At 50.2% G+C, this 22,995-nt stretch overlaps 1 protein-coding gene across 2 annotated transcripts in view; it reads right to left on the bottom strand.

Moving 5' to 3' along the window:
- CAPZB (capping actin protein of muscle Z-line subunit beta) overlaps positions 1-22,995 on the bottom strand; it is a 136,364-nt gene that overhangs the window by 112,597 nt on the left and 772 nt on the right. The gene's annotated exons all lie outside the window — the stretch shown is intronic.

Here is a 22,995-nt window from a genome sequence, read left to right as displayed (position 1 = left end):
ATGGTACTTCTATGCTATAAATTCAAACAGTTTGCAGAAAGCCTTCGCCGGGTCAGGAAAGTCAGGATGCAAAGTCAAACACGAGCGATTCTTTGTAGGAGGGTGTGATGGGGGGAAAGTTCTGTCCCTGCTGGATTTCCCCTCTCACTTCTGCCTGCCCTTCCAAAGGCCTCCTTCATCTTCAACCAGGACCCACTTCTCCAGGCCAGCTGCTTAGAGGATGTTTACTTCCCTTTTCTGGCCCTCAGGACAAGGCTGATTTTATTCAGCAAAGTACCCTGATTCCTTGTGCCCAGAAAACAGGATCTGAAGGACAGGAAGTCACTCTGTGAAAGAGGCAGACTGAATATCCGTCTATAGAGATGGGACTATTTTTTTTTTTTTTTTACAGTATAAGCACATGTGTAGAAAATATCTAGACAAATATGTATATCAAACTCTTAGCAATATCTCTGGGGGTGGAATTAAGGAGTGCTTTCACTTTGCAAGTTACACATTTCTACGTTGTTCATTCAAATAGAATAAGCATTGCTTCTGTAGTCAGAAAAACACTAAGGAAATAAGAGAGAATGGGAGATCTGCTTTGACTGACCTCTTTTTTAAACTTCCTACCACTCCTCGCTCAGCTTCTCAGCCCCTACTACACAGTTCCCACATGGTAGAATTTCTTTATCCAGAAAAAGGGAAAAAAAGGGGTTGGAGAAAGAAACACCTCGTACCGGAGACCGCCACGGCTGGGCACCGTGCTAGGTGCTTCCGCCGCACCATTTGCCCTTCTGCTGAGCTGGAGCATCCAGCCCCTTCGGAACAGCTACGAGAGCAGCCCAACTGGGCAGCCAAGGACTCCAGCCAAAGATGCACTAACTGACACAGGGTACTAGCCTTGAGGAACCAACCCAGCTAGCTCTGGGGAAGGGCACCGGAAGCTGGGTTAATCGGTATCTCATTACTCTTCCAAACAATGCCATGAGGCAGGTCCCCGTCCCTATACCAAGGACGGGAAAAGGAACAATCAGAATGAAGCGCCACGAAGGCACAGCTTCTCTTACTCGCTGCTGGGCTCCCAGCACCCAGAACGGTGTGTGGCTCATGGGAGTCTCCAGAAGTACTGCTGGTGGATGTGGGAGTGAAGCCACCCAGCCTCAGAGAGGTGGAGTGATTTGCACAAGGTCGCCCAGCCAGTAAAGCAGGTGGCAGGCAGAGTCGACGTCAGGCTCCAAACCCATGAGCCCTTCTGTGGGCCTCCCTTGCTTGGTGGCACTTGGGAGCAAGAGAATGTTTCAGGTCCAAGCTCTACCTCTTCCCCCCTCTCCCAGGCCACCGCCACTGCCTGCAGCTCCTGGCAGGAGCCGAGCTTTGCCCAGCCTAGGCATCCAGAGGGCATTCCAGCAGAAGCGTGTTCAAAGCAGGCCTTTCATGGTATGCGTGGAGGGGAACACGAGCCTTGCCAGGTGAGCTGGCCTCCACCCACGCCACCTGCTCACCTCACTCCTAAACCCCCGACTTAAGCATAACTGTAAAGTCTATTTAAAAAAAAAAAAAACTGATTCAATTATTACTTAAAACAAGAACTGTAAATGTTTAACGAAACAGATCTCTTTTTAAAACAGCCATTGCATAAACAAAGATTTAACTGAAAATGAGCTCAGAATGAGGCAGACCCGAGTGGGAATCTGAACTGTACAGTTAACTGGCAACGTAACGACAGATAAACTACTGAACCTCACCAAGCCTCAATGTCCTCATCTATGAAACTAGGATAACACCTAGTTTCACTGGGACCAAATGAAGATTAAATCATTACATTTAAATGAGACAATGCATTTACTTAGTGTCCTGGATACGATTCCTGGAACACAGGGGTGTTCAATAAATAAATGCTATTGCTATTAAAGACAAGACCATAAAAATGCACAAGAAAGGACTTCAAAAAGCCCATGTTGTCCAATACTCTCATTACAGATGAGGACACCTTGCTTACCCAAGGAGGGTAAGTAACTTCGACAACTTCTGATTATCCAATAGAGCACTTACCATGGGCCTTATAAACAGTGGGCACCCAGTAAACATGCTGTTTAATAATACCCCATATGAAAGAACATACTCACCTAATCTGCTTAAAAATCACTTAAAACAGGGCCAGTGTAAGGGTATTTATTCCCTATGGTTTCTATCTGGAATAATTTTTTTTCTTCCTTTTTCTTTGGCCGCACAGTGCAGCATGTGGGATGTCAGTTCCCAGACCAGGGACTGAACCCGTGCCCCCTGCAGTGGAAGCTCAGAGTTTTAACCACTGGACCGACCACCAGGGAAGTCCCTAGAATAATTTTTCTAATTAAAGAAAAATTCTCAATGGGAGTCAACATTCATCTGGACCCACACTGTCCAACACAGTAGCCACATGTGATTACTGACGTTTAAGCTACTTAAGTAAAACTAAATATTCAGTTCCTCAATCACACTACACATATTTCAAGGGCTCAAGAGACACATGTGGCTAGTAATTACAGGACAGCACACAGATAGAGGGCATTTCCAGCATCACGGCAAGTTCTAGTGGACAGTACAGCCCCAGGAGAAGACACCCTTAAGTAATGTATCCTTTATTTACTTAAACGGTGGATGTGGTTTCCTAAATCCTACTGTCTGCTAACAGCACTACCAAAAGAAAAGAGGGTAAAGACCTCAATAGCCTTCCTTAGCCTTCCTTTTTTAATTCAAATCTGCATATTCTATCAAGCCTAATTTCCCTTGAAAAGTTCAAAACAGTATAACCTTGGGGGGCAGAGGGATATTGGGGTCTAGAAGGCAATGGGGACTGGGGACAGGTAAAAGTATGACCTTTAACAAAATGTGCTCTGAGCAAACACAGAGTCTGCACCATTGTCCTCCACATCAGTGAACCGAACATTCTTCAAAACAGGTCAGCAACCCACCCACCCAGCCTCACTCACACAGAAGGGCCGTAAAAGGGCGGGTATTCACCTCTGCTAAGAATCTGTGGTTTTGCAACAGGATGTGATTGGTGGTGCATAAGCTAATTTCCTTTACAATTCTGATGCCAAAATACTCACGTGACCCCATCTAAGCCCAGCACAGCCTCACACTTGCCCTTCTCGATGATCCACAGAGCCAGAAGTCCTATTAGATGGAACAAGACCCAGAGAGCAAACCTCTCTGCAGCCATGCCCACCTCCATCACCTTCTCCGAGGTCCCAGAAGGCTGGCACTCCCTCCAGGAGCCAGGAAGACCACCTGGCACCCTTAGTTCCTAGGATGCTAGGACACAAGACCAAATTAGAGACTGGCTATGATCTTCTCATATGATGTTGAGGCCCTTTCAAAAAACACAGGGTGCCAGAAGCGTTTTTATAATATTTCACCCTTTATGTAAAGAAGGGGGGAGAAACAGAATTTATTTGTATTTGTTTGTTGTATCTAAAGAAATGAGGGCAGAAAAGAAAATGTCTACACAAAAACTCACCAGTGAAGATCCGTAGCAAAATTATTCGTAACATCCAAAATCTGGAAGTAACCCCAAATGTCCATCAACTGGTGAATGGACAAACTGTGGTATACCCATGCCATGGAATACTACAGAGTCCCATACGGCACTAAAAAGGAACAAAATAGCAATACATGCAACAACATGGATGAATCTCCAGAAAAAACCATGCTAAGTGAAATCAGTCAAGCACAAAAATCTATGTACTGTGATTCTATTTCTATGAAATTACAGAAAAGGCAGAACCACAGTGACAAAGCAGACCAGTGGTTGCCTAGGGAAGTGGGTGAGGGAAGAGGGGAGGGAGTACAAAGGGGCACGAGAAAACTATTTGGGGTGAGGGAACTATTCTACAACTTGACTGTGGTAGAGGTTACAGGATTATTACCCAAACTCATTAAACTGTCCTCTTTAAAACTGGTGAGTTTCAGTGTATGTAAATAATGCCTTAATAAATAAAACAAAGAGAGACCCTAGAAACACTAACAGTGGTTACCCAGGGCTTAAGGGTTTAGGGAGGGAGAGGCAAGCTGGAGGAGACTGGGCAAATGAGGACAAGCACAGGAGGGAGATTTTTCATTGCACACAGTTTTATGCACGTATTTTCACCTCTGAAAGTTGTGACTGTATTGCCTTTTCCAAAACTGAGTTACAATTCTTTCAAAGCCAAACGCAGAGGAGGGCTTCGTGCACGGGCTCAGCTGGGCCAGTGTGGTCCAATGGCGGGTTCCTGTGGGTGGGTTCCAGGCATGAAAGGCTTAAAGGGGGTGGGGGTGGGGAGGATGAAAAGTCTGATCCAACCAGAGTCGCAGGTAGAAGACCAGCCCTGTCCTCTAGGCCCCGAAGCCAGCACTCTGGGGCCTCCTGTCACATGTTAGAAAAACAATAGCTACCATTTACTGAGCACTTACTATATCCCAGATGCTACTACACACGTGGCATATAGCACCTCATTCATTATGATGAATCAACAACACGGATGGAGCCCTCACTGCGTGCCAGGTACGACAGCGGGCATTTTACCTGCTTTATTTAACTATTTTCCTCAAATAGGCTCTGTGATGAGGAACCAGTCCCACAGAGTTAAATGAAGCCCCAAGCTATGTAGCTGAAAGTGGAAGAGTGAGAATTTAAACCCAGGCGGCCTGGCTCCAGAAGCCAAGCTTTACATCTCTGTCCAAGAACAACTCTGTTCTTGGGACAGAGGCAACAGTAACTTCTACACCCATGCAGGCTGGGGCTGGGGAGGGAACCCACATCAGACACCACCTGGATCTGTGCGCCTGGCCTCCTCTGCAGCACAAGAGCCCTGCCAGGAGGGTCTCCCATTCTCACATCAGAGAGAAGGAGCCAGAAGGATGGAGAGAGTCACGATGCTGCCGGGCTCCAAAACCCTTACTCCATCAAGCTGCTTCCTTGGCTAACAAGCAGTGAGAGCTGAAACCCAAATGTAAGTAAGAAGCATGTTTGAAGACAAAATGTTCCTGAGCTCCAAAATTGTAAGTCTCTATTTCTTCAGGCAAATGAATCACATGTCCAGGTCAGAGTCCTGAGCTGCTGTCGGAGAAGCCAGGAACCACGGAGGTACCGCTTGAACAGCATCCTGCAACTCCTCTTCAGCATGGAGAGAGCCGATATTCATCAGCCCAATATGAGGAAAATGAGGCCAGGAGGCAGGAGGGGAATAGTTCAACATCACACAGCAGGTCAGGGGCCAAGATGTGGCCTGCATTCAGGGTTCCAGACTCCTGGAGCGACTGCTCTTTCTGCCCCTCCAGCATTTTCCAGAGTGTGGTATGCAGATCACCAGGGTTCGAGAGAGGTGTTAGAAGGGATATGGACGAATGCAATTTAGTGGTTACCTAATTTTTTAAAATTTATTTATTTATGGCTGCGTTCGGGCCTTCATTGTCACACGCGGGCTTTCTCTAGTTGCGGTGAGCAGGGGCTACTCTTTGTTGCGGTGTGTGGGCTTCTCATTGCAGTGGCTTCACTTTGTTGCGGAGCCGGGCTCTAGGCGCGCGGGCTCAGTAGTTGTGGCTCGAAGGCTCTAGACCGTAGGTTCAGTAATTGTGGCGCATGGGCTTAGTTGCTCCATGGCATGTGGGATCTTCCTGGACCAGGGCTCGAACCTGTGTCCCCGGCACTGGCAGGCGGATTCTTAACCACTGCGCCACCAGGGAAGCCCTAGTGGTTACCTATTTTTAATATGCATAGAAAAAATATAACTACCACATCAAACGTGTAATTTTACAGATGTTTTCTACTTAGGGTAGACTGAGGTGTTAGGCTCAAGACAATTTAAAGAAAAACATTAAATAAATAATAATAAACTGTGCTGGTAGATGGCCAAGTAGGGGAACATGTCCTACACCATCCTGGGCTCACTCTGGCAGCAGGCTAAAGCAAGAAAGAGTAAAAGGAAAGGATGAAACGAAAGAAGGGAGAATGGAGGAAGCCAGGGGAACAATAGAGGTGTGGAGTTCCGCCTTGGTCCCCGCAGGTGACTCAGCTCTTGCACAGGGACTGAGTACCCTGCAGCTCAGGACATCAAAGTGCCTCGCTCCTCGCTCCCACCCCCGCCAAGCTGACCCAGCCTACGCTACAGTCTTCCCACCCCAAACACGCTAAGGTCCAAACGTCACACATGAGCCCAGTGAGGGAGAGTAAATGTCCTGAGTCCTAAGTAGTCCCCACTCCAAGACTACTGTCAAGGTGACCTCCCTCTGTTCCCTATACTTGAGCCAGCTGTCAGTGTTTAACCCAGTTCCTTGCCTCAGTGACTCTCCTTTCTCTTTTGCTGCACGCTTCTTTCGAAATTCCAGGGCAGGGGGGCCAAGAGCTCCCCTCAAAGCCTCCCAGCTCACAAGAATGCTAATTACCAAGGCTGCCTTGGTTTAAAGGACAATCTGGGTTCACACGTTTCCACACCAACATCAGATGCCGGGAAGTATAGCCGGAAAACACTGCAGGGTAGCCGGACTCTCCAGAGCTGTGCCTGTCCCACCCCTGTGGGTCCTAAGAATGGGATGCTCATCTAAAATCGCCAGGGACACCAAGGGCCTTATCATCAAGCTGTAGTTGGACCCCCTCCAAGAGACAGGAGCACACACGTTTTAGGACAGAAAAAAAGTGATTCGCAAACACTCAAGCCTTCTTAGATTTTGAGAAAGACTCACTGGCTTACTAGAAAACTAGGTATCAAATACTCATAGGGATTATACTTTTCCTCCACAGCACCCTCCTACAAAAAAACCCCCCAAATTTGTGGAAGAATGCTATTAAAATCTTATTTTTAAAGCAGCCTCACTGTAACTACCTCTACCTCACGAGGTACGTACAACATGGGCCACAAACCAGGCTTGGTGGGCACCTGGCGTGAAGAGCCGATTCTCTTCATTTGCATATTCCGTTCTGCAAATTTGCCCGCTTGCTAAGGTGTATGTGTAACCCCCAGATCAATACTCAGGGCACTTGCACGGTCATCCAGACACGCGCAGAGTGGTGAAGAAGCTGGGTCGCTGGACGTGCGCGACCCAGCTGCGGGTGAATGAGGCGATCTCTGCCTTCTTGTTTCAGCTCTCGAGCTGTAAACAGAGCCCTTCTCACAGTCTATTTAGTGCCACACTTTTCACCTTGCTGTTGATTCTGCTGTTTAAAAACAGCCCCCAGCGCAGTGCTGCCCAGAGTCCCAAGCAGCAGAGGGCTGTGATGCACTTACGGAGAAAACACGTGCTGGACAAGCTGTGTTCAGACTTGAGTTACAGAGCTGTCGGCCATGGCTGATGAGTCAACAATATGTATGAAGTAAGGTGTCCTTAAGCAGAAACACACATAAAACAATGTCTTTTTTTCCCCTAATGTTTCACATTAGATCCTCAGATCTTATTCATCTTAGAGCTGAAAATTCACATACTTTTACCAACCTCTCCCTAATTTCCTGACCCATGGCAACCAATTTTCTACTCTGTTTCTATGAGTTTGACTTTTTTTTTTAAAGATTCCACATATAAGTGATACTATGCAGTATTTGTCTTTTCCGGTTATGTATTAATCAGATGATAAAAATGTTGTCACCAGAGCATCCCAGGAACCTTACCATGTTCCCCTAGGAATAATGGTTCAGGATTTGCTAACTCAGTGTTCGTGGTGACTTTACAGAATGACAACCCAGAGCAACAAGAACAGACTGTATACACACAGGCAGGGAGAGCAGGTTCACACCTCCAGATACAAGCTACAGGAGCCATCGTAACAATCAATAAGAGTAGGAAAAGGAACAAAAAGTGCTGTACAAAGACCCTCAGAACATACAGAGAAAAATTAGAAACCTCTACTTGTCCAACTTCAGGGGAATGGTAAGTAACAGTATCAACCAGTTGACGTATTAGTCATTTAAAATGTTCTTGAAGGGTTTATAACAAGAAAATTCTTGTGAAAAAAACCAGGATATAAAAATAGCATAGGCAAGGGCTTCCCCGGTGGCGCAGTGGTTGAGAGTCCGCCTGCCGATGCAGGCGACACGGGTTCGTGCCCCGGTCCGGGAAGATCCCACATGCCGCAGAGCGGCTGGGCCCGTGAGCCATGGCCGCTGAGCCTGTGCGTCCGGAGCCTGTGCTCCGCAACGGGAGAGGGCACAACAGTGAGAGGCCCGTGTACCGCAAAAAAAATAGCATAGGCAATATGAACTCAATCACATGAAAAACGTTTAAACTATATAGACAGAAAGCTGCTGAAGCAATATACCAAAAAGTAAACAGTACCTGCTGGCAGGGTAAGATTATGGGCAATTTTTTCTTCTTCTTTCCTGTATTTTCCAGCTTTTCTATAATGAACACATTACTCATTTATTTATTTACTGGCCGCGCCATGCGGCTTGCGGGACCTTAGTTCACCGACCAGGAATTAAACCCGGGCCCAAGGCAGTGAGTCCCCGAATACATTACTTCTATAACAAAGAGAAAACACTGCAAACTTTCTTTTAATAACGTCAGATTCCAAAGGGATCCCTTATATCAGGGAACGAGGTCAGGAAGCTTCCCCGGGTCCCTGCCACTGGTGCTCACGCCCAACTAGAAGGCCACGCACCTCCTCCCCTAGGCTGTGAGCAGCTTGAGGCAGGGACCGCCTTTTCTTCAGGCCAGCGTCGCAGGACCTGGCACAGAGCATGGCACACAAGAGACACTCAGCAAATAATGACAAAGAAAGGGGGGGGCGGGTATGGGAGACGGGGACGCACAGTGAACTGACAGCAAATAATACCCAAGGAAAGAAAGCCAACTGCTGGGCTGCCTGGGTAAAGGCTGTGTTGTCAGTCTGCTCGAGCCATGGAGAGGGTGCTGAGACGGACAAGGGCAAAATCGAAATCGGAGCCTCCACCCTGGCGTGGGACTTGCTTTGCAAGGCGGCCCTGTCTCCCTGCAGTCACATCGCGCTCTCCCACTCTTCCGGCTCCCACAAGTTTAAATTATTGTTGGTTGCCCCGAACGTGGCGTCTGCGTCTGGCACATGCTGTTCTCTCTACTGCCATGTCTATACCCGCCCCTTGTCCTCCTGGCAAAGGCATCCTCTCATCTTGGCTCCAACAAAACACCTCTCCCTTGGGGTCCCTGCCTTGACTCTCCTCAGCCAGACCCCTTCTTCAAGGCACCTGCACACACCCCTTACAGCCATCATCTTCCCTTCCCCAGGTTCTTTTGAGGCCCAGAGACAGAAACGAGCCAGACACCGAGGGGTCACCAGATGGTCTCAGGTGGTCCACAGACGAGCATCTTTTATTATCAACAGTTACCTAAGTTTATTTCAATGTGTACTTTCTACTCATGGCAATTAATATTGGTTTTCTGCTTGTGGTAATGACAAAGTTTCTCTCTTAGGACATTTTTGCAGGAAAGCAAGGAGCTCTCTCGACTTGGTCAGAACAGTGAGCCAGACTGAAGAAGAGAAGTTTGCCAGGCAGGGAGAGTGAGGTCACATCACAGGGCCCTGGGGGACACGGGTGAGGTACAGGCTACAGCACTTGTTAGAGCAAAGTGACGGGAAGAATGTGTGGAGAGAAAAACACTTGTTCTCTTTAGCCCCACAACCCCACTCCTGAGGAGGTATCTTAAGGAAGTGACTCAAAAGGAGGGGAGACAAATACATAAAACACACGTGTGTGTGTGTGTGTGTGCGCGCGCGCGTGCAGATAAAGATATAGACAGATATCCACTGCAAGGAACAGAGAGCACAGGGAAGGGCTTACAAATGGTTCACTTTTGCATCCTCACAACAATCCCATGAGGTAGGTTTTCTGACATGAACATTTTACAGAGTCTGAGGACAGGAGAGACTAAGCAGCGTCCCGCACCACTCCGCACCCTCCCACACCTCTCCCACACCGCTACACCGTGCTATTTCACATCTGAACAGCTGCATCACATCCCACTGAACAGACACACCGCCGTTTCAACCTCCTGTTGAACATCCACTTTGCTCAGCATTCTGTCACTGCCATTCATGTCTCCCGTGTACACTGCAAGAACTCCCAAAAGGACCTGGGTTTGAATCTGGACCTGTCCCCAGATTTCTTCTTTAACTCAGGGTACTGGCTTTCTGCACTGGTCAACCCAGCCGCCATGAAGCACCCTCACCAGGTCATGCTGGAAAGCGTGGTCTTTCTAATGCGTTACTGGAGAAGCACATTCAAAGATGAGTTTTCAGGGAATTCCCTGGTGGTCCAGTGGTTAGGACTCCGTGCTTTCACTGCTGAGGACCTGGGTTCAATCCCTGGTTGGGGAACTAAGATCTCGCAAGCCTCGAAGTGTGGCAAAAAAATAAATAAATAAAGATAAAATAAAATAAAACAAAATAAAGATGGGCCTGAGTTTATGTGGCAGAAAAGACAACGGCCTACTCCAGAGTGTGGCGTCCAGATTCTAGAGTGTTAGACAGAGGACCCTAGTCCCAGCTGCCTGGTGATTCACTGTGGGATCCGGACAAACCACAAGCCCCGTGTGAGTGGTGAAATTCCATGACACAGCAGAGGTGAAGGGCAAAGGCTATAACGTCAGAACAGTTGGGTTCAAGTCCTGGCTCTGCCACTTATTAGCAATCTTCGTAAAATCTTCAAATTTACATACGTCCTAAATTCATAAGACCTCATTCTTAGGAGAATTCTGGAAACTAAATATAGGGTAATGCATGTAAAGTGCTAAGTAAAGTATGTAGTAACAGATGTACCGCCACCCTCTCCTTATTGACTCGGAGGGCGTGCTGAATGCTTCAGCTGATTTGGAATCTGGCTGTACTTGTTCCAATACACAGCCCATCACCTGAGACTTAGAAATCATTTTTTTTTCCTTTCCTTAAGAGACTCTGGCATGTAATGGAATTCAGCTCACAGAATTGTAGCGGTTAATCCAATGCCACACAAGGATGCTGGAGTAAGACTGAAGCCTCACAGAGCACTCTGAGCTCACAAAGGTCCAACACTATTTATAAGTCCATGTTCTGCCAATTAGGCACATGATGGGAGGGCCCATCCTTGGGGACCACAGCAACCAGTTCTTGTCTGGTGTTTCAAGAAATGCTTCCTCGACAATCAATATGTACCAAACAGATCCCACGGAATCAAAATAAAACCAGGATCTGGGGGAAAATTCCCAAGATGCTTTTGTGTGCTCTCCATCTGGAATTTAGCAAGCTCAGAAACCACAGTCCATCATATGCAAATGTTGAATCATTATGTCGTACACTTGAAACTAATACAGTGTTGTCAATTATACTTCAATGAAAAAAAAAAAACGAAATAAACCAATAGTCCATCAACACAAAAGCCCTATAAAGCCAGCCTTATCGGAGGCAAAAGGACAAGGGAATTCTAGCTAGCAGTTAGATAAATGCCTCTGGAGGAGGTTATTTAAAGGAAAGAATGAAGAAATCAAGGTAGTTAAGGAATTGGGAAGATTGGACCTATTTCCCAGGAACATTACCTAGTGCCAAACGAGATGACAAGTAATAGAGGCTGCCCTGACCCAAGGACGTGGAGACCCTACCCATCTTGTGGACAGATGCTGACACCCACAGCCCGGCACTCTAACCCCTCTGAGGACAGGAACCTTGTTCAGTACCTCTGTATGGTTTTACCTCTTCGGGTTGGAATAATCACTTAACCACTAGTTATCTAGGAGAGCGGCAACCACTGCCTCACTGCTCATTTCTGGCCCCAGCTGCAGTGTGACACAGCCAGGGCATGGAGCTGGTCCCGAGTTCAAATGCTAGCTTGCTCCCTGACAGCTACATTATTTCAGAGTCCGCCTGGATGTGCACAGAGCAGAGGAGATGGTGCAGGGAGGAATAAAGACTATAACAGTGCCCGAGGCCTCAAAAGCAATTCCACACCTGACGTGGGTTAGAAGTTTCTATGCGGGACATGAGGCTTCCTTGTAAACGAAGAACTGCAACTACTGCATGCTTACTCTCCCGCATCTTAAGATGGGCTCCAAGGCATCTAAGCCAAACTAGGAGCAGTCACCTAACAGTCTGCTTTGAGTGGCAAAGAATTTAAAAAGTACTAAAGAACATTTGTTAGATGTTCAGAGGAAAGTACTCATACTTTCCTCTGTACGTGAAAATGCACCCTTGGACCAGCCTCCAGTGTGTACTGAGGGCTGGATTTTGGAATCAGAAGGATCGAGTTTAAAGGCCACCCCTGCCCCTTACTAACAGTGTGATCCTCTACAAGATTCACTTTAACCTCTTTGGCCTCCATTTTCACAACTGCAAAATGGGGGCATGACCAGGGCAATGAGAAAGATAACATGAGACGGCACTTGTAAGGTTCAGCATAGAGAGGCTGACGCCACGCAAGTCCCCTTGCGTGATAACTCCTCTAAGCCAACGTGCAGAGGCCTGCTCTGTGTGAGGGAGCGGCCCGAGAGCAAGCTCCTGGGAAGCTGGTGGTCAGGGCCTCTCCTTAGTGTCGTCATGACACCCGCATTTCAGATTTACAGTATTCCTTAATACAGGGATTTTTAGTCAATCCAATTCTCTTCCCTATGGAATGGTGCTAATTCGCAAGACAAATGATGAAATTGCTGTAGATAATGAGGCGCCATCATATGAGGCCTGAGCTACAGCATTTCACGTATGTTACGCGTATTTAATCCTCTGTGAAGAGGAGGATATTACGTCCATTTCACTGATGAGGAAGTTGAGGCTCAGAGAGATTAAGTAGGTAGTTCAAGCTCACACAGTCCCTAAGCAGCCAGGTCCAGGGGTCTCCTCCACTATACTATACCAGGCTGCCTTCCAACAATCGTTTTTCCCCCCACTGTATCCTGCCTCTTTCTTATACCCCTAAACCCCAACACTCTACATACCTTAAAATTAAACACATGTTCTTAAAAATAAAACATGAAACCCCTGAGGCAGTGAACTCTGGCGGGTCTGTAGCAGTTCACAAATGCAACCCTGGTTAGCAGCAGCTGAGAGCCCCTGGGAAAACATGTCACCTTCAGAAAAGGAGAAAATGGATCAGAACATCCAGGGCAGGTGCGGGGGAGAGGGGGGATGAGACTCACTGATTAGCACCCTGCCCTGCTCCCCTCAGAGGCACTGGGCACCATATGTAACTGGCACTCCAGGGTTGGCCACTCATGCCAAGAAAGAAAAAAAAAATTAAGCCATTTTCCAAAGAGTGACTTTTATTATAACCCAGAACAAAAGCACCATTTCAAGCAACCCGTTCATGGAGAGGCAGGTGCGTGCTCGGCAAGGCCTGTACTAACAGGGTGTGTTTCCAGTGAGGAGAGACGCCTCCTCTGGGAGATGGACACAGATGCGAAGTCCCAACTCTTTCCAACACAAAGCAGAGGGAGTTTACACATTTCAAGTCTCTTTCGGCTCTAATAACATGCCAAGAGTCCATGTTGCTGGTAATAACACAGTACTATTAATAAAAGTAGTTAATGTCCTCCTGTGTCTGGCTTTACATGTAGTAACTCATTTAATCCTCATTAAGTCCATCAGAAATAGATCCTCTTATTCCCACCACTTCACTGTGAGACAAGGAAACTGAGGCAGAGAGTGACGGAAGCTCCAAGGCTGCAGGTTCGGACCGCGACCCAGGCGGTCAGGCTCCAAAACCTGCCCTTCACTGCCCTGGACTCTAGAATCAAGACTGCCTTCAACTCCAAGGACGGCCAGGTGTGTGACTGTGGGCCAACTGCTCAGCGCCCGCCACGTGGCGGAGCTGCAGTGAATGCCGGCGCAGCTAGGGTCCCCGTTCCCGCCAGGCCCTGGTCCCGCCACCGCCAGACCCTCCGACAGCCTTCAGCGCCAGGAGTGGCCGGACCAGAGGGAGAGCACCGACCAACCCCAGGGCAGACCCCACACTCAGCTCCTTCCACTCCCGTTACACCCACCTCAAGTGACACAGACCTCCTAGGAGCCCAACACTGATGTCCTGAGAAGCGAGGTGTGGCCAAGGGCTCATGTCCCAAAGGAGATCTGGACATTTGCTAGAAAGCTTCACTCCGGCATCGCCCTGCCCTAGAGTTTGGTCTGTATTAGGCTGAACCACATGAAATGCTGATATTCAGCCATTTTTGACCAAGGAAACAGCAAGTTCATGTGGTTCAACCCAGTGGCAGGGAGGGCACTTACCTTCAGTAAGGACCTACTAGACCTTCATCAATCCAACACCATGGAGCCCTGGCCCACGGGCCAGGAACAGTGGAACACGGCGACAGTACTCACAGCTCTGAGCAGGGGATGTAGCATCTGTCTTCCCTCCGAGGACGAGAGACAGAACGTATTAGGCATCGTGAGGGTAACCAGCTCACGCTGCTCAAGGTCATACGACTATTATAACGGCCAGTATGGTCTTTCCCCTCAGCTTCCTGGGCAACCTGACGCTGTCTGTGGTGCCCAGGCTGGGACAGGCTTCACAGCAAAAAGTCCAGGGCACCCTGTATGGTGTCGTCAATGAGGGCCTGTCACAATGACTAGCACGTATGCCAAGAACAACGGTGCTGCCCAGAAAGCCAAGGTGCATCCCTACGGTTTAGCAGGTGTCTTTCTAGAAACAGACCGAAGGTTCCAGCTGCTTTCCTTTTCAACAACCTGAACCAAAAAACCCTCCGAACTTCTAAGCTACACCCACACTTCTTCAGCCTCCGTGGCTGGACCTATAGGTGAACCTCTCGACCTCAGTTTCCTCGTCTGTAAAATAAGCCTCCTGGTGGGTCCATGCGTGAGAGGAACAGGACAGCAGAGTTCAACAGGCATGAGCGGATGGACCTGGATCAGAATGCTGACTCTGCCACTAACTAGCCAGGGCCCTTAGGCAAGTTACTAAACCTTTCTGAGCTGCAGTTTCCTTATTTGCACGATGAGGAAACAGGCCTCACAGAGCTGGGGTTGAGAGAATTAGAGAGTGACTGTGCATCCGGCAGGAACACAGGCAGAAGGGAGGTGGTACTGTACAGAGTCCAGGAGAGAGACCCGATAACCTATGGGAGGAAGACTGTCGTCTCAGGGCACCTCCAATTCCTATTCCTCAAGACCAAGTCCGAGGGCTTCCCTGGTGGCACAGTGGTTAAGAATCCGCCTGCCAATGCAGGGGATATGGATTCGAGCCCTGGTCCAGGAAGATCCCAGAGCAACTAAGCCCATGCGCCACAACTACTGAGCCTGCGCTCTAGAGCCCACGAGCCACAACTACTGAGCCCGTCTGAAGCCCGCACACCTAGAGCCCGTGCTCCACAACAAGAGAAGCCACTGCAGTGACAAGCCTGCACACCGCAACGAAGAGTAGCCCCTGCTCGCCACAACCAGAGAATACCTGCGCACAGCAACAAAGACCCAACGCAGCCAAAGATAAATAAATAAAATAAATACATTTTAAAAAAGTAAAAATAAATGATGTTTGTGCTTAAAAAAAAAAAAAGACCAAGTCAGAGGCCTCAAATCCCAGGACAACCAGGGCTCCACACCCACTATGGCTGAAAGAGATCTCGAGACAGGAGCTGTCTGGAAGAGGAAACAGAAGAAAGCAAGGACAGTACACATCAGAAACTCTCACAGAAGAAATTCCCTGGTGGTCCAGCAGTTAAGACTCTGCACTTCTAATGCTGGGGACGTGGGTTCAATCCCTGGTCGGGGAACTAAAATCCCACATGCCGCGTGGTGTGGCAAAAAAAAAAAAAAAAAAGAAAAGAAAGAAAGAAACTCTCACAGAGCCAAGAACCTGAAGTGGCCCAGCCTGCACTGCTGTGTTGGGTCCACATCCAGCCCCAGGGACCACGCACTGACCAAGCTGCGCTCAGCAGAGAAGCAAAGGACTGATAAAAAACAAAGCCACGTAGACAAATTCAAGAGCAGGTCTTTCAGTGGCCACAGTACCTTAACTCACTTTTCACCAGGAGTGTGCAGTGGATAAAGCGCTCCTCCTCTCAGTTTCTGAGCATAAAACTGCATGCAGGAAGCCCACCCATGTGAACTCCGACATACCCCTTCAGGGTCAAAGCCTCGTAATGAAGAAGCCTCAAGAAGCAGCATGACATGTGAGCAAGCCAGACCTGAACTGTCTGTCTGCCTCTCAGGGCTGCAACTGACAAGGGAAGAGGGCACTTGGTGGGAGGCTGCTCGTCACTGACCCCAGCAGAAACAGTATGTGCAAAACCATCTTTACATAACCCTAACATTTTAAACTAAAGATATTTCACGTGGTAACCGTAATGAGTCCTCTGCCCAAATCTCATGGAAACTTTTGAGGCAATAAGCCCAAATCCCGCTAAATAACCATGATTTTAACTCAGAAAGGTCCTGCTGAGTTCAGTGCTAGAAGAGGAAGCTTCGCGGAGCAGTTTAAGCAGTGGGTGGAGAAGTTAGGGGTCTGAGCCAGTGGAAACGACCGCTTGCAAGCTGCAGTGTGGTAACAGCTTCGCGGCCAGAAAGCACTGGGCTGGAAGCCCTTCAGATCGCCAGCCGTGGCCCGGGGACTCTGCCTCTCGGGGTCTCAGCAGAACTGGGGGCCACTACCACTTGCATCCAGGCTGCCTGGGAGGTTAAATCCAACACCATCTATCAACCATCCATGTTAATAAAATAATCACTCCTGCTGCACCAGCGGAAGTACCAGGCACTGTCTACACTTGCCACATGCAAACTCACTCAATCCTCACAATAAACCCCCTGGGGCAGGTGGGTGTAAACGCCAGGGTTGCTACCTTAGAAGAAATAGGACTACCAGACTGGAAATGTATCCCTAGAAAGTTGCAGACGAAGGCTTCTCTCACTGGTATCCAGAGCTGTCCGAAAGCCGCGGAGCGGGAACAGGAGGAAGCCGGGGGAAGCGACGTGTTGCTGCCCCTGCACTGATGCCCAGGTCGGGCAGGATCTCAGACCTGCCCGTTGCCATCTGCCTCCTCCATTTAACTTGAAGACCCGTGTTCTCATAGGTCTGGCTGCTGCGTGAGCGTCCACGGAATGAATGACCTGATGGAACAAACGTGAGCGGCAGAGGCGCCCAGCGTCCTGAGCTCGGGCTCCGGAGGCAGGCGGGCCTGCGTGATGAGGGCGACGTGAAGGCCGCGCAGGCTGAGCGGGACTCGGGGCCACCTGCCCACGCGGGAGGGCTGGGCGGCTGGGACACTGGGCTAACCAGACTGAAATCCCCCTTCAGGCATTAGTAGCATATCAAGGCTTTGCAGGCACCACTATCTGGGATTTAAACTGCCCAAAAATAGTTGCTGGGTCAATGATAAAGCATCCTCTCCAGATGCCTGAACAGGGCAGCTCTGGGGGCAGAAGCTTCCCCCTCAGCCCAGAGGCGGTAAATCACTACGGCTGGCTCTGCCTTCCTATCTTTATCTTTCTCACCCATCCATCCCCACTGCGGCCAGGACCCTTAGAACCTCGCAGGCTTAACGCCTGTGAATGTCTCCCTCCAGGGCCCTCCCGGCTGCACACCACCGCCAGATGACTCTTCCTAAAATACCACGACCCTGCCAGTCTCCTCAGATTTCTACCTGCCCTGTCAAAACTCTAACTGGCTCCACGCTGTCCCGGATCAAACGCAAACTCTCTAGCTTAGCAACTCAGGCTCTCCACAACTCCCTCCTGAGACCGAGGCGCCCCCACTGGCCGTCCACTCTGCGGATGGTCCCCAAACTCACAAGGCCGACCATCACCCCAACCTCTGCTCTTGTTCCAGGCCCCTGCACCCACCCCATCCTCTCCGCCTGGGCAAGGTCTCCCCGGGTTCACACCCAGCCCCCACCAAGGCTGCCTGCGGGCGAGCCTGCAGGGATGGGCAGACGAGTGGCCCTTCTGAAGGCTTTCCCGTCCCCCCTCCCTCCCTGCTGCACTTCATTTTCTGGGTGCACCTCGCCTCCCCTTCCAGATTAGAGGACAGGGATTACGGCTTCTCTTTGTGTCCTTACTCTGTAGCATGCAGAATAAGACAAACGATAACCCTGGCTACCACTTGCTGTGCGCCAAGCACTGGGTTAAGCACATTACAATTTTCACTTCTTTCTCCCAGTATCCCTATAAAATGCCATCCTCACGTTACCCATCAAGAAACCGAGGCCAAGGGAGAGTAAGATCCTCACTGCAGGTCACACACTGAGTCGCAGAGACAGGACTCCAAGCCAGATCAGCCCAACCCCAAAGCCCACGTTCTGTGGCACAGGCAGAAGACAAAAGTGCTCACCACTCCCTCATTCAGCGTCTATGAGGCGCTTACCAAGCGCCAGGCGGCCCGCGCAAGGTGCTGGGTGTTTGGTGGGAACCAGACAAGGTCCCTGCTCTCACGGAACTCACAGGCTCTGTCCCTCTTCTTCCAAGCCCGGAAGAGGGCAAGGACTCAGTTCAAAAGGGGCTCCACCGGGCACAGACGAGGCACCCAGAGCCTGAGATACAGCACCAGGCTACAGCAGCACAGGGAGCCTTGTCTTCTGTGGTGGAGTAGAGCCTCTGGCTCTATCAGGGACTTTCTTCATTCAAGACACAGCCCAAAGCCAAGCAAACTCCAAATATCCCTTCAGCAGGCAGTAAGCAGTGGAGAAAACGGGTCTACCTCTGAAGTCAGAAAACCCAGTTCCTCCACTTAGTAGCTATAAAGGGACTATCCACTTACCCTTTGAACCTCATCTGTAAATGGTGATAATAATAGTCACTACACATATGATTATGTGCCAGATGCTGTTCAAAGCACTTGACAAGTATTATCTCATTTAATCCTCATAACAGCCTTATGAGGAGGTACTGTTATTAGCCCAAGGCTGTCTGGCTCCTAAGTCCTAACTTCGCACGCGATGCCGGGGCTCGTGGCAGCAGGCAAGGCTCCACGTCCTCACACCAGAGCGTTGATCTCTAAAAGCCTTAGTTTGGAAATGGCAATACTCTCGCTGGTCTTAACGCGGGTGATCTTGTACCCTTTGGACTTCCACACCCCACTCTCACTGGTGGGATCTGCCTCCAGGAGAAATGGGACAAGAGCCTGTACTGTGAGCCCTACTTCTCACTGTTTCTGAGAAACAGAGTGAGCCTCCGGCACAGGAGTCGGGGGGACCCAGAGCCAAGTCCCAGGCCCGCCTCTCACACCAGCCACTCAAGCTTTCGAGCATCCATCATGGGGTGGGGTAGGACCTAAGTCCTACCTCAGGTTTCTGGATGACGGTAGATCCTCAATCAATGGTAGCTACCCAGGTGAGAAGGACAGGACTTCCGTGGCACAAACCTTCCCGGCTGGGAGAGCTTCTGGTCTGCAGGGGACAGACCGCGTGTGCAGTGCCATTCACCTCGGTGGTGGCGGCCAAACAAGGGCAGGCGTGCTCCTCAAGGCCGGGGCTGAAGCCAGGCACAAGCCCCAACTTTCTCTGAAGTCTCCTGCGTTATCTCATCCAAGTGTGCTTGCAGTTACATTAAACAAGGCTCTGCTTCCTTAAACTGTAGGTAAGAGTGACACGCCTCCCTGCCGAACAACATAAGCTGTGAAGGCGTGGACCCGTTTGCCTTGTTTACCAGGCTTCCTTGTCCTGAGCACACAGGGCAGCACAGAGAAGGCACTTCATAAATACACCCATGAGCTTCAAGCAACTCCTAACACACCACTGTCTTTGCCTAATGCCAAGAGTTTCGCAGCCTGGGAAGCAGGAGTCTCAAGGTTCAAAGTACCTGCGCAGCCACCATTTCCCTGTGCTGTCAGTCATCTGTCCTCTCCCCTCCCCCAAGGAATGTAAAAGAAGAACAGGACTTCTGAGTTATAAATAGGAATATCTGCTTTCAAACATACGATTTAGGGCTTCCCTGGTGGCCCAGTGGTTAAGAATCCTCCTGCCAATGCAGGGGACACGGGTTCGAGCCCTGGTCCGGGAAGATCCCACACGCCGCGCACGCCGCAACTAAGCCTGTGCGCCACAACTACGGAGCCTGCGCGCTAGAGCCCGCGAGCCACAACTACTGAGCCCGCGTGCCACAACTACTGAAGTCCCTGCGCCTAGAGCCCGTGCTCCGCAACAAGAGAAGCTCGTGCACCCCAACAAAGAGTAGCCCCTGCTTGCTGCAACTAGAGAAAAAGCCAGTGCACAGCATCAAAAGACGCAAAGCAGCCAAAACTAAAATAAATAAATTTATTAAAACAAACATGATTTAGCATCTCTTTAATCTCAAGCTATGGATCGTTGGCTACTTTTTTCAAGCATTCCACCAAAGAGCAGCCAGTTGGGTTTAAATAAACAAGGCTGCATATACATGTGGGGTCTGAGTGGAGCTAGACCTACACCAGGAGGTCTAGACCTACACCAGGAGGTCTACACCAGACCAGCCAAGACACCAACTGTATTGTTCCACCTTGTAACAATATAACAGGCTTCTCCTATCATCTCTTGTCAGGCCAAACCATCTGGGAGCTGGAGGGACAACTCATGAGGGGGGCCTGGCCCATCCCTGCATGCTACAGCCCCACCATCCAGCATCAGAATCATAACTCTAAATTAGGACAATAATTCCTAAATTAGATGCTAGAGCTGGGTAAGGAAAAGTGCTTTGAAACTATAAAGCACTTACAGATAGTGGGAGATCATTACCTGCTAAGAGAATGCAAGTAAATTCCATTTGCTTATGCATTCGTAACTGATGCCAACAGAAATCACGGAGTTTTCTCCAAAGTCCAGCGCACTTTAGACCCTCAAACTGCTGTTTCCCTCGATGGATAACTGAGATCTAGCTGGTTTCTCTACCATCAACCCTACTGAAAATAAAACCACAGTGGTTTTAATACATTTACCTATTATGCAACCCCACACCACCACTTCTGTCCTACTCCAACTGTCTACACTGGTTTCTCAGACAGAATATTCAAGTAGGGGACAAACTGAACAATAAGCAGTCAGAAATTACCTACAAGCCTAGGGGATACTAAGAACGAGTTACTGAGAGAATGAGTATGAAATCCAAGTGGCTAAGTTCAAGACACACCCCAAGCTATTTCCTTCAGTGCCAGGTACTGTTCTAGGCCCCAGGGATACAGACATGCAAAACAAAAGACAAAAACCGCTGCCCTCAAAGACCTCACGTTAAATAAGCCTGCATCACCAGGAACACATAAGCAGCCTGGGACAACGGAAAGGATGCAGTTTAGAGCCTATCAGATGTGCTCCCGTCAACTAAGCAACATCTTGAGGAAGTTCCTCCATGCCCTGAGCCTCAGCTTCTTCACCTGTAAAATGGTAATACACGGCATCCCTCAAAGGGTTCTGTGTGGATTAAGTAAGTGGAGCACAGAGCACAGTGTCTGGCACCTAGTAGCCCCCCGCCCCGCTCCCACTCCCCACAGAAAAGTTAGCCTTTTTTCTCCACCCCTTCCACAGTCCTTACAGATTATCCAGGTAAGACCCAAATACAGGACTCCTGAGAAGCCTCATGTATCATCCTGTTCCTTCTGGGTCATTACAGGCATTTTCCCATCAGGTCTGGAAACTCAGGCACTGAGGGCCAAGGCAAGATGCTCCCCCCCTCCCCCCCCCCCCCCACTGCCAGAGATGCTGCCTTGAGCAGCCCCACCTGGCCATCCCAACCATCCTCCCCTGCTTTTGTCCTGACAGCAAACCTCACTCCAAGTCCTCACCCAAAACTGTCCTGGAGAAGTCCTTCCCCACCCAGGCCTGGGACTGCTATCGGAGAAGTCCAATAACAATGACCACGCTTTTCATCAACATACAGGAAGGCATGAAGAAAAAACTCAGCCACTCTGAATTAGTCAGCCTAGTTCAGAAGCAACATCCCTTGCTTAAACAAGGAACCTAGAGCCCCAAAACTCTTTGGGGCCCAAAGTCCACATGCAAACACCTGCCAGCAACGGGCCAGAGGAGCAGGTGGCCACCCTTAATCTCAGTCCACCCTTCAAAGATGCCTTGGCCACGTGAGGCAGAAGCCCTGGGGCTCTTCCAACCTGGGTGCTGGGCCTGCCCTGCAGAAGGTTCCAAAGTGGAGGGAGGGCGGACTCACTGGTCGGGGCCTAGGTGAAACCTCGGGCCGGTCAGAGCGCCGCCAGAGTACCTGCCTTCATTACCAAAACAAACAGCACGAGTGGAGCGAGCTCTCCCTCGGAGTCTGGCTCACCTGATCCGAGGCACCTCCATTATCAGCAGTTCCAACCCTCACGAGCTGACAGCTGAGGGGGAAAGGGAGGCTGCGCCTGCTGGGGTACATTGTGTCCGGGCCGTCTGTTGGCCTCGGGGCCCGGGGGCCTCCCAACGGCAGCGGCCTCAAAAGGGCGATTGTGCGTTCATCCCCGTCCCGCGGCTCCCCCATCCTCATCCCTCGGCTCTCGCACACGCCCCGGCGCCGCGGGTCCCAGCAGGACGCTCCGCCAGCACCGCACCCCGCGGCACCCAGGCGGCGGCCGCGGGAAGCGCCCGCAGAGCGCCGCGCTGCCTTCCCGGCATACAGATGCCCGCCCTGCCCTCGCTCGCTCCCAGACGGCCTTCCAGAAGGGGCACCGCTCCAACTTGAGAAGGCACAGCCTCGGGACCCCCATCCCCACCCGGGCTGGAGAGCTACTCTCACTTCCCAGGGGCGGCAAAGAAGGTTCGCCCTAGGTAGAGCGGAGGGGACCACCTGGGTCAGGGGCAGGGCAGGGAGCCGGGCCCTGGAGGAAGGGTAAAGCCCCGGACAGAGTGAGGCTGACGCAGGCTACGCCGAGAGTGGTGAGAAGTCCTGGGAAACGGACCAGGGAGTGGGGGGAAGGGAGTGACGTCCAGGCGGGGGCCAGGGGCGGAGGGGGGGGGGGGGGGTCCAGACTTAAAACCATGGACAGAAGAAAAGATTCAGGCTGAAACCATGGAGGACAGGGGAACAAATGCAGATTGAAGCCATGGATAAGGGGCTAACGGGGGTCCGGACTGAGGCCATGGAGAAGGGGGTAGGTGGGGGACAGAGGCCTAGCCTGGACCCTGGGAGGAAGAAACGACGGCCTAGCCTGGGCCGTAGGGGCTGGG

The sequence above is a fragment of the Globicephala melas genome, chromosome 1, assembly GCF_963455315.2.
Source record: "Globicephala melas chromosome 1, mGloMel1.2, whole genome shotgun sequence".
Classification (NCBI taxonomy): domain Eukaryota; kingdom Metazoa; phylum Chordata; class Mammalia; order Artiodactyla; family Delphinidae; genus Globicephala; species Globicephala melas.
The sequence above is the reverse complement of the archived record's forward strand: the minus strand, read 5'-3'. Positions and strand labels throughout refer to the sequence as shown.